This window comes from Xiphophorus hellerii, chromosome 16 (assembly GCF_003331165.1).
Source record: "Xiphophorus hellerii strain 12219 chromosome 16, Xiphophorus_hellerii-4.1, whole genome shotgun sequence".
Classification (NCBI taxonomy): domain Eukaryota; kingdom Metazoa; phylum Chordata; class Actinopteri; order Cyprinodontiformes; family Poeciliidae; genus Xiphophorus; species Xiphophorus hellerii.
Genome location: NC_045687.1, coordinates 3451813 through 3463963, shown reverse-complemented (window position 1 = coordinate 3463963; position 12151 = coordinate 3451813).

Sequence of the window (12151 nt, the reverse complement as noted above, 5' to 3'; positions counted from 1 at the left end):
AATTCAAGAATGATCAAAAAGTTAGTTTTGACACAACAGAAATGTATTTATTGGAATTGGTGTGTTTACTTTAAGCAAATTAATTTTTGTAATTCCAATTTGTGCATTTTCTGGTCAACAGAAACACACAGGAACCTGACAGGATGCATGAGTTGCTCATAAGGCGGAAAAATGTTGATTTACACTCTGAAGTTATTTCTAAGCAACAAAATATTCCATGATCATTAATTTAAACAACAATAAAAAGCAAAGTTATTAAAATCTACATTTTGTAATCTAGAGGGATTCTCCAACTGTCAACCTCAGATGAAAGGAAATTGGTTGGGATGTTTCAGGACTCCCATGAGTTTGAAACAAAATCAACAGGGGTGTATGTATAATTTTGACCCAGAGTCAATTAAATTAAATCCATTATAAGTTGAAACCTTTGCATGTATTTTTGTAAATTCATTAAAAACACAAGATGAGTGTGTGTAAACTTCTGACTTAAACTGTAATACAAAAAAGGAACAATCAAGGCTGTTTATGCTAAACGCTATCAATTTTTACAATATTAATGTGCATTTGTCATTTTTTTCTGCTCATTTTAACTCAAACTGCAACAGAAACCAACGCGGTTTTGGCCTGCAGCCAGAAACGTTTCAGTTTTATATGATCTTGTATTTGAGTTACTTATTGCAAACAGGCTGTAGCAAAGTTGGAAGCCCGAACTCATTAAGGTTCCCATCTGCAAGCGCAAGGAGCTGCAACATGATTCCTTTTGGCACAAGCCAACCGGAGGATGTAACCTTCAGTTCAATGCCAAATAACAGTCTGCGTGGAGATTGCTTCCTGGTTGCTTCTGCCAGATTTTCAGTATCACAACATGTGGCAAACATGACTGATTCTGGCTTTTACAAATAAAACAAAGGTGCACATGTGGGAAAAAATTAACATGAGAGAAACATAATTTAGACCTTTTAAAATTTTTTCCTTTAAATCCTTATTTCTGGTTGCAACAGGGGTGTACTTAAGACTTCTGAGGCCTGGGGTCCTTACTGCCCCCCTCTTCCTAATTCATGAGTTACTTTAATAAAATATGTCAGAATAACTGCATTTTTAAACCACTATATGATAATCCATCTTAGATCATAGTGATAAATTGTGCATCTTCACAAGTGTGGAACATGCTTTTAAATTTTTTTTTTCATTATTGTGATGTAAACAAATTAAATGCATGTATCAAGATTAAGTGAATAAACAGAAACAAAACGAAATGTGTGGGGAAAAAAATCATAAACAGAGCGCAGTGCGGTCCATTAGGTAGTACAAAATGGGGTTTTGTTGATATGATAGAAAAGGAAAGTTAAAAAAATACATAAAGTTCTTGATTACATTACTGATAATAATAAAAGCAACTAAATTAATGATAATAGTTAGGACATGCTTACGGATCATGTGTACCAACCTCCCTTTGGATTCTTTCACACTTTCGTATTTCTGCTATTTCTTTCAGATCAGTTCTCTGCAGTTTAATAGATGTTATTTTAAAAGAAGAAAATAAATCACAATGCTCTAAATGAGCAAGGAAGTGGCAGCATTATACTGTGTGGCTTTTATAATGAAGAAATCAACAGGTGCATGAACTATTTAGTCAAATTTTAATACAGCAATTAAAAGAAGATTTTTAGAGTATAAGTCAACAGGTGGATGTGTTCCTTGTTACCATGACAACAAGGTAATCACTTTGTGTTGCATTAACATTTTTGTGAGTAGATTTTTTTTAAAGTCGCAGTTTTGTCCTAATTTATTTAATTTATCCTTGAATTGTGCGCTGTGCATATTTCAGCTTCTCAAGCTGCATTTTCTTTTCAATATTTTAGATTTCCTTTATGAAAAATCCACAACTACAGGAGAATTTCTTTACTGAATTACTGAACCGGCAATGGGTGAGGGCCCTCTGTATCCAAACAACTTCACCGGTATTCTTATCTAAATCAGAAAATTATTAGATAAACTGTCGAAAAGCTGCTGCAGATCAACTGAAATATGCAAAACTGAGATTTCCATGTTCCTAATTCAGAAAGAAATGTCACTTAGCGAGATCATAATAACGTCTGGTCTGGATCCAGACGGTAGCAGCATAAAGTCAGTTGGTTGTTAAACAAAAATACTTATTGGCATTGCAGGCAAAGTTGTTTTTTTTCCCAATGCATTATGTTGCAACGGATTTTGAACAGACTGCTGTCCTGCGTTTGAGTTTCATTCTTGGGTGTTTTTCCTTCTGCTGCTTGGCTCAGCCACCTGTGGCCGTGCAGATTTCTAGAGGCGCTGGTTTCATGGTTAAGTGCTGCAGTGCTATGTGATTTGGCAGAGGCTGCAGCACAAACAGGCGTGTATTTTCTTGCAGCGCAGGTGGGATGAGCACGGACATCTTGGCCTTATGCAAAATTCATATTGTGACTGTTTTTATACGTCCATTTGGGTTTCAGCTGCTTCTAAAAACAGTCCAAACAATTAAAAAAGAACAAAAACAACAGCCAGTCGTTTTTGCCAATAAATTAATGTTTTTTTGGAGATCTTTTTTAAAAACATTATAATGTAACAGTTCAGCAGGCACTGGTCATTTACCTAGCAACCCCAGCAGAGTTCCATCCGTTACCTAGCAACCTTAGCTGAGCTACAGTTTGTTTGGTCAGCTGGTTTTACCGTTGTATGCGCTGTACAATGGCTGCTGAAAACTTGCTAACTTGGCTGACTAAGCCTTTCCAGATTGATGCTAAGAAACTATTTCTTCTCGAAGATCATTGCTGAGGTCTTTCTGCACCTTTTTAAGTTTTGTTTTGGTGTGAAACATACTTTTGTTAATGTAAGGATTTATTTTCACATAAATTGTTTTGCGATTGTCTTTAAAGGACACATGTTATGTATAATTCACACTTTACATGGTTGGTTTGGGTCTCAACTGAAAAACAGCCCAAGCAGTTAAAAAATGACCCAGCTGTTGACAGCCGGTTAATGTTTTGGTTGGTGTCTGGAAAATTAGCAGTTTCAAAATCCTCCTGATTAAGTCTCATTCAACTGGCACTACTCTGTTGCCTAGCAACTCCAGCCAAGCTTAGCCTGTTACTTAGCAACCTGTGACAGGCTTAGAGGTCAGGCTAGTGGTTTTACCACTAAATACTCTGTACAATGGCTGCTGGAAAAGGCAAGTGTTTTTTTTTGTTGACTTACCAACCAGAAAACATTTGATGCATTCTTGTTAAATCCTCAACAACATTTTTCATTTTAACCTTTGTTTGTAGCAAGAAAAATTAATGTGACTTGTACCAACCAAATAAATTAAATTAAACTTGTTGGTTGTGCAGGAGAATCCACTTCTGCTTTTCAATGATGTACAGTTGTGTAATTGTGCAACCATTTTGCAGCCATTTTCATGTGTGAGCGAAACATCACGGCTTAAGGGTGATTTTGTTTTTTTTGCAAAAAGTTAAAAAAATTTTTTTTATATAGTTAATAGAGCTATCATAACTTGTTCAAGGAAGTTTAACAGATCACCTTTAAAGGTAAATGTCTGGAAACGGGAGCAGCTGGCTGGCTGCTCCGTACACCGACGGGTCTCTGGGGGACAGGAGACGCAGCGGAGGTCCGTGGAGGGACAAACGGGCCGGCAGACAGTTCAGCAGGTCCTCGGCGCAGCACATACCAGACAAGAGTTCAGTGCCATTGACCTGCGAGAATGGCCACTGAGCCTCCCCACCTTGAATGGCCTTGTTGAAAAGGAGAGCCATAAACTGGATGATGAGCACAAAGTGGAAGAAACTCTGCCTCCCCCTGTTTTTTCTGTCACTCTCTCACATGCTATCTCTTTCTTTCCTTTACCAATTGGTGGTTTCTGTCTCACTGAACCCCTTTTCCCTTGAATGTTTAAAAAGATGAAAGGATAAGGGAAAGAATGGAGACAAAAGAGCGTTGGGTTGAGTTACCGCCGTGCCCCTGAGAGACTGCTCATGAAAGAGTTTAGGGATGAGAGAGATAGGGACCAGAGAGGAGACGGGTTGGGGAGGGGGGTCATGAAAAGAGGGTTTTCAAGCTGCTAAAACGGGTTATTCTGTATAGAGAGACAGACTAAAGTGCAGTCTTCACTCAGGGAACGAGACATTTAACACTGCCAGTGCCCTCAAATGGAAGCAACCGTTGATATGCTCACACTTATTGTCTGATTACGCAAGCACAGACTCTCTCTTTCTGTTTGTTTTCTCCACACAGTAGCAGCTCCCAAGTCATTTTACTGAGAATCGTTCGCGAGTTCGTCTTCACCACAAACACAAACACGTCTGTGCGCACACGCATACACTCCCTGGAGTCTCCCGTTCGGTATTCCTACCTCTCGGCGTTTACCGCCAGTCACTTGAAAACCTTGCAGACCTCCACCCTTACTCTCTATCGCCTTCCCTGCCTCAACTTGTCCAATACGTACTTAGATATTTCCACCTCTGGGCGCATGACTGAAAGTCTGAGTGGGAGCCACAAAAAGCAGGAGAAAGTTGTGGGCCAGAGTGCCGGTCAGTCAGGAATGATTGTTTTCTTTGGCGGTTGCCCTTTTGCTCCCTTTAGCCTCTCAAAGTTTTTCAGAAAACAAGTTTTACATGTTGGTGTCCCAGTTAAAGTTTTTCTAAATCATAAAGTCGTCCAAAGTCTTTATTGTTCATCCGACATTAAGTTGGATGGAAGTAAATCAGGAGACGGGTTTTGGTGTGAAATGTGATTTTCAACTCTTAAACCAGAGAAAAAAACTGCTGAAGATGGTAAGACAGAGTTTGTAATCCAGTAAGATGAGCACCAGTACAGATCAACAGAGAGGAAGAAGCAACACCTTAACAACCAGGTATGGCTTAAAAATAATGTCCAGATAGATTCAATGTGTTTGGATGAGAGTTCTTGTTTGATTAAATATAGTGGTTGGCACACTAATGCTAATGTGGTAATTTTTCATTTGGCACTTTAATGCTTTTGATAACTGTGACAACATTTAGCCCACTTAGCTTATCTTAGATTAATCTTTCTGGTTAAATTCAAAAGCCCTAACTTATTTGGTTGTCTTGTAAACTTTCAGTTGAATAAAATTCGACATGTTGACGTTTTGGTTATCGACAATTGAGTATTACACAAGTAGTTGGACATTTATATTTGTGCTTTTATTTTGAAGTGAGTGAAGACTTTATGCAGCAGTTCCTTTTCCTCTCTAATTCTCTCTCTTTTTATCCCCCTGTAATTTTATTTTAAACAAGAAACATGCAGAAACAAAATAAAGCAGGCAGTAGATAAAGATAAATACAAAATCTAAGGGCTTTAAAGAGCATGAAAATTAAAATGTCAAAATTAAATTAAAAGGTGGTAATCTTTCAATAGATACAGTATAATTTGAATTGAAGTTAGTGTTTAGCATTAGCTTATGCTGCATGGCATTTCTGTGTAATACTTTTGCCTTGGTGGAACTAATGTTTTTGACTGGAGATTTAGCGTAACTAACGTTTTAGCTTTCACCACTATATATACACGTATCTATGTGTTTTCTGCTAGCATGTCTTCTTTTCTTTATCTGATTGTTGTTTTTGTACAACTGAAGTTAAATTTAAATCATTTTAGAACCTGATCATATTAATTATGACCTATGATGTAAAACATTTCAGCTCATAATATGATTAGCAATCACTTTTCAGTATTTCACTTGACTGATTGCACTTGAGTAACTCCATTGACTGTCTTCAAATGCCTTTCATTGCTCCGTGAGAAAACACCCACAAGCATTTCGAAGTTTCCAGATGTCACTTGTACGCCCATCGGCCCCTCTGATGAAATCTTTCCCACACGTACTGCCATCAGCCATCAAAATATTGCGTTTGCCACGGACATCTTCCTTCATTTGAAACTCGGATCCGAGCGTAATTGGAAGGTAGCTATTATGGCAATTATTGGAAATAGCTGAGCTGTGTTGTGAGAGTGAACAGTCTGCCTGTCCAAAACTGAGCCGGACCTCCATCCTCTCCCAGGTTCGTCAGTGTCAGATGTTTATCATCTCTTCTTCCATTGATTAGTTTCACTTTTTCATTGCTTTTAATTATTTCCCAAAATTCGTCCACCACTTTCAACTCCAGTGCCACCATTACCACATGCACACTGAGATATAGCTGCATGTGTTTCCAATTTCAGGCGTAATGCTGCTCTCCGCGCAATCTGACCCAATTAGGCAGAGCCTCCTGGAAATGCCCCAGTCGCCAGCCCTGGTGGCAACAGGGTAAAAGGTCAAAGGTGAGGCTGTTCATCGAGGTGGGCTGGGGCAGCGGGGCGTCTCTGATGACTGCATCACCTCCTGTCTGCTGCCAAACTTCGTGGGTCGGTGTGGCAGGGACAGGCTCTGCACATGTGTAGGATATGTACAGTAAACAAATGGTGGGAGTACTCAAACACTTAAGTAAAAGTACAAATAAACAGACAAGAATGTACTCTAGTAAAAGTACTATATTATCATTTTTATCTGAGTAAAAGAAGGTACTACTTATATTGAAACTAAAATTGCCAGAATGTATTGAAACCCATTAACATCAGTTTAAATATTAATAAATTCCTGCATTTGCATTTGATAAGTACTTAGAATTAAATAATATTGAACATGTTTTCACACTAATCAGTCCCTCCAACTCAGTGGTTTCACTCGCACATGAAAATGGCTGCAAACAGATACGCAATCATACAACCGTATATTCATCTTTGAAAAGCAGAAGTGGAGCCTCCAGCACAATCAATAAGTGTTTTCTTGTTGACTTCTTTATGGTAAGTCAATAAGAAAACACTTGTCTTTCCAGCAGCTATTGTACAGCACATACAGTGGTAAAACAAGCTGACCAAACATACTGGAGCTCAACTTATTTCATAGTTAACTCATAAATATAGCATCTGTTTAATTTCAATTCCTCCATCATTATTTCTTTAAATTTCACCAAAAAACAAAACTAGCGTCCAAGTGACGGACAGAACTCTGCTGGGGTTTCTAGGTGATGGACGGAACTCTGCTGGGGTTGCTAGGTGATGGACGGAACTCTGCTGGGGTTGCTAGGTGATGGACGGAACTCTGCTGGGGTTGCTAGGTGATGGACGGAACTCTGCTGGGGTTTCAAGGTGATGGACGGAACTCTGCTGGGGTTGCTAGGTGATGGACGGAACTCTGCTGGGGTTGCTAGGTGACGATGGAGTGCCTGCTGATTTGCGACATTACATGCTGAAGACTTTTGAGACAACTTATTTTCCAGACATCAAACAACATGAACTCATTGCTAAAAAAAACCAAAAAAACAACTGCTGATTGTTCTTTTGAAAGCACGTGGGATGCTTTTACAAGAATAGAAACATGCAAAATATGAATTTTGCATAACAAGTTCCCTGTAAGTGAAGTACAGATATATGAAAAATTTACTTATGTACCGTGACAAAGTACTTTGCTACATCCCACCACTGGAAAACGGAAACCTGGCCTGAAATATAACTTCACCGGTTCATAAAGTGCGAGGCCAAGCAACACTCACTAAAGGTGAAATGCGCAGCCATGCTGACACGCTGCTGCTCTGACAAACAAACAACACATGTGCCTACACGTCTTTCCTGCTCGAAACTGAAATTAGTGTAAGGAATGTTCACCTTCAAAGGAGCGAGGGAATCTGAGCATCAGAGCTGCCCAGCCCTCGTTACAGAGGACTTAATTCTGTTTTATGTTCAATTAAAAACTCGTTGCAGTTCTGTCCCATTATAAATCAGCTTAGATTTTGGGTGACATGCGATGTGTTTTGTTTTGTTTGTTTATTTTTTGAATAATAATGTTTTAAATATTCAATATGCCAACTTCTTATTGTTTACATCTATTACATGTGTAATCCATACATATAAAAGCTAAACGCGTATTTAATAGTTAACCCATAAATACAGTATCTGTTTAATTTTAATAGCAGTGGATAAACAATTAAAAATTCAAAAAGACTTTATTGATCCCGAAGGGAAATTAAATATTTATTAACTTGTATTAATTCAGATTCGTCATCATTATTTCTCTGAATTTCCCCAAGAAACAAAACCAGCATCAATAATTTACTAATAATGTTATATGTTATATCCAGCAATTATCATATTCTTACATAATAATCCGAACACTGCAAAAACACAAGAAGTATTTTTTTGTCTAGTTTCTAATGCAATTATCTTTGTACACTTGAAATACGACAAAACTAACTAAATAAGTAACTTTTCGGCAAAACATAGCAGCTAGTTTAAAGTAAATATTTAATATTCAATAGAAAGTATTTGTTTCCACTGGTAGATAATTTGTTATTATAAGTGAAATTACAACATCTGTCCTCTATTAACCCTTTAACGACGTGTTTTTAACCAGCGTTGCACTGAGCAGTAGCTCATATAATGAGCTCAGCAGTCCCACCAGGTGTTTGCTAATTGCTGCTGGCTAGTCTGAAGGAGCAGTCGCTTGGAAACTGCAGGTCTGAGGAGGAGCTTCATCCTCGAGGGCGGAGCTAGGCCCACCCAGACATTTTAGCTGAATATCCATGGAGATTAAAGGATTTCTCAAACATGCATGAAAGAATTAAAGCAACACTGCAGCTCTGTTTTTGGAGAGAGAATAACATAATTTAAAGCACAAAAAAGTTAATTTTACATAACACCACTCCTTACATTTTACAAAAAGTGAGTTAATGTTTTCTAAATATCCGACCTTTCGGATGTTCAGTCATTTATAAAATGGCTTCAGGCGGATTCTGCACGTCTTGTTTACATCATCTGCCTCTCCTCTTACAGCTCCTCTCTCTTTCTCTCTCAATCACTCCTCCTCATCTCCTTATCGCTCGTTCCTTGGTGTCCTGTTGCCTGCCTCGGTCCACCTACAGCGGCTGCACTCCTCATTAGACATGCAGCCTAAATACTGAATGCTCTATTTACAGTTACGCCTTTCATGTCGCCAGCACGCTCCACACCTTCCGCTGTCTTTCTGGTTTTTTAAAACTCATCCGCCCCTCGGCGCCCTCACCTCCTCGTCCATAAGTCGCATATTTGTCCCTTTTTCTTGCCAGGGGGGTTAAAATGTTGCACATTGTAAACTTTACTCACTGTACAACACCAGCTGTATTGGATTTCAGTGGCAGACTTTGTGTTTGAACTACTCTGGCAATTAGTAGAGGATTGCCTTACAGAGCACCTACTTCCACAAAGCAGGGCCCGGCCCGGTTGTACAAGCTGTTTTGCCCCTCTCCATCTGTCAGTCCTGTGGGACCGAGGGAGACGCAGGATGTGTGCGCCGCAGTAATGTTTGAACTCTGTTTTTGTTTGGACTGTTATTAATAAAAAAATAGGCAAATAAGAAGAGCATTGGTTCTGAAGATGTGATGTCTTCACTCAGCATTGGGGATCGTTTCTATTTTTAAGATAATATTTTGTCATAATTACACATATTTTTAGGGAGCCTTCACACCAGCTCCGTTTAGTCCGCTTTAATCAAACTCTGGTTGGTTTGCCTATAAAGTGCAGTTTATTGTAGGAGGTTTGAATGTGTAATCGAACTCCAGTGTAGACCAATAAACAAACTGGTTCAACTACAAACCTCGGCCTCAGTTCGGTTGAAGTGAACTCTGGTGCAGTTTGAAACCATATGTGAACACCAAGTGGACTGGAGACCGCTCCAAAAGCAGGAAGTGGACTACAGCACAGGGCATTCTGGGTAAATACAACCAAAACAAAGATGCGAGTAGAGCTAGCGGGAGAAATGACTCGTGATCTTTTACCAATTTAGTTAAATTCAATTAAAAAATATTTTATTAATCCCAAAAGGAAATTAAATACCACAGACAAGAGAAATCTTACAAACGCTAAAATCTGACGCAACTCCATTTTTGTTTACAGTTCATGAAGAAATGTAAACACGTGACATTTTTCCCATGTTGCACTAATACTTCAATTAATACTTTTTCTTTGTCTATATTAAGGAATTATTGACTCAAAGCAATAATTTATCTTTATTTATCTTTCTGAAAAGTTAGTTGTTAGTTTTATCTTATTTCAAGTGTAATAAGATATTTGCACTAGAAACTACCAAAAATACTTAGTAAAATTTTGTGTTTTTGCAGTGTATCAAATAAATGATTGATAGCTGCATCTACTTTCCAAATGTTTGTGTTTAAAATGTCTGCCTCTAACAAGACTCCAAATAGAAACTAACGGTAATTTAAAGAAGCCCAGTTTTAGTACGTTAAAAAAAAAACAACAAAACTCTGGTTACGTCAGAAACAGAACTTTTGATGTTTTATGTTTCACTGTTTGTTTGTAGATGTTGTCAACATTATGATGTGCTATTTTAAATGATTTTCACTTCAATCTTTTAGACGTACTTTTTAAAAGCCCATCTAGGAACAAGTGCTGCTGCTATTGCACTGACGCAAACATGGGACTGCTGCTTTGTTCAGTTTGTCCATGTCGATGTGTGTCTGTCCCTATCAAATACACTTAAAAATATATAATTGTAGACTTTTTATTGATACTAAACTCAAAATAAAAACACCTGACAAATATGTGGTTGGTTTTGTTCAAAAACCTGTATTTTTCCTTGTCTTTAAAGCTTCTTCCTGTTTACATTTCACCACCTGGAACTAGGAAAAGTTTACTTTTAATGGTGCGCAGATGATCGCTCAATCGAGAAACTTTATTGCTAATCACAATTTAATGAAGTGAGGCTCTGGACTTCGATTGGACCACGTCAGTAAATTTAATCTGTAATTTTTCAAACATTATTTTGCAGATTTGATTTCTTTAAATCTATCCAATCTGAAAAGCAGTTGTTGTGTTTCTGAAATATTTCTAAGTATCGCATGACGGTAAACCTGCTGGAACATTCACGCTCGGAAAATCAGAGTGGTTTTTAATGTGCTCTGCATGATTAGATGTTGAGGCGTCTTTACTCTTCCATAGATGATAATCTGCAGCACCCAGTTTCTAAAATCTGGCTTACACTACAAAAACAAACACATAAACCACCAAGTATTTCTGGTTTACTTTCTAGTGCAAACATCTTTGTTTTGCTTTATTTCTAGTTTACTAACTTGCAAGTAACTTTTCAGAAAGAGAGAGGAATTTTTTAAAGTAAATAATTCCTTCATATTGATTGATAAAAGGAACCATTTTTACTGGCAGATTATTTCACTTATAAAAATATGTTTTTCCTTGTTATAAATAGATAATTTGTACTGGAACTAGAACTTTCTCATCAATATTAAGGAATTATTTTTAACTTATCTTGATGAAAAGTTACTTGTAAGGTAGTTTTGTCTTATTTCAAGCCTAATAACATATTTGCACTAGAAAAATACTTGGTACAATTTTGTGTTTTTGCTAGTTTTATCTCTCCTCTTTCAGTGTAAATTAACTACACTGTAAAAACACAAAATTTTACTTATTGTTTAGTTTCTAGTGCAAATATTTCAGTAAACTAATGCCAAATTAGTTTTGTCTATTTGAAATAAGACATATGCTTAACGGTTTCTTGAAAGGCAGTTTTGTCTTTTTTCTAGTGTACTAAGATATTTTTACAAGAAAAACTGGGTAAGATTTTATGTTTTTGCAGTGTAGTTATGTACAAACCATATTCTTATTAATGAGTTTGTATTTGCACAATCTGAGTCTTGTTTTTAAGAAAAAAATGTTTCTCTGTAAATAAGTAAAGATTTCTGATGTTCTGAGCATCTTACTGACCCAAATATTTAGCAAATGTGTTGAGTCTTCTTTACTATAATTAGCATGAGCTCAGCAACCAGTGATGACAAGCCCCCACTTTAGGGAGGCTCAAATCACACACCAGTGTTTTAAGAAATACTTTTTTAACTCTGCCTATTATAAATACATTCTCTTAAATATAGATTCTTCTATCTGCCACCGCAGCAAGTAAACAGGCTGGTTTGAAAGTGTCGGGAATGTCACGTTGTTATACAGCATCTCATGTGACAGTTGAGACGTTACACTCATAAATCACTCCGGGCTCAGCCATTAAGCTCGGTAAGAAGAAGCGTTCTTTATGATCAGCGTCTCTGTGGGAAGAAAACTCCTCCTGTTTTTTATTGGTTTGTTT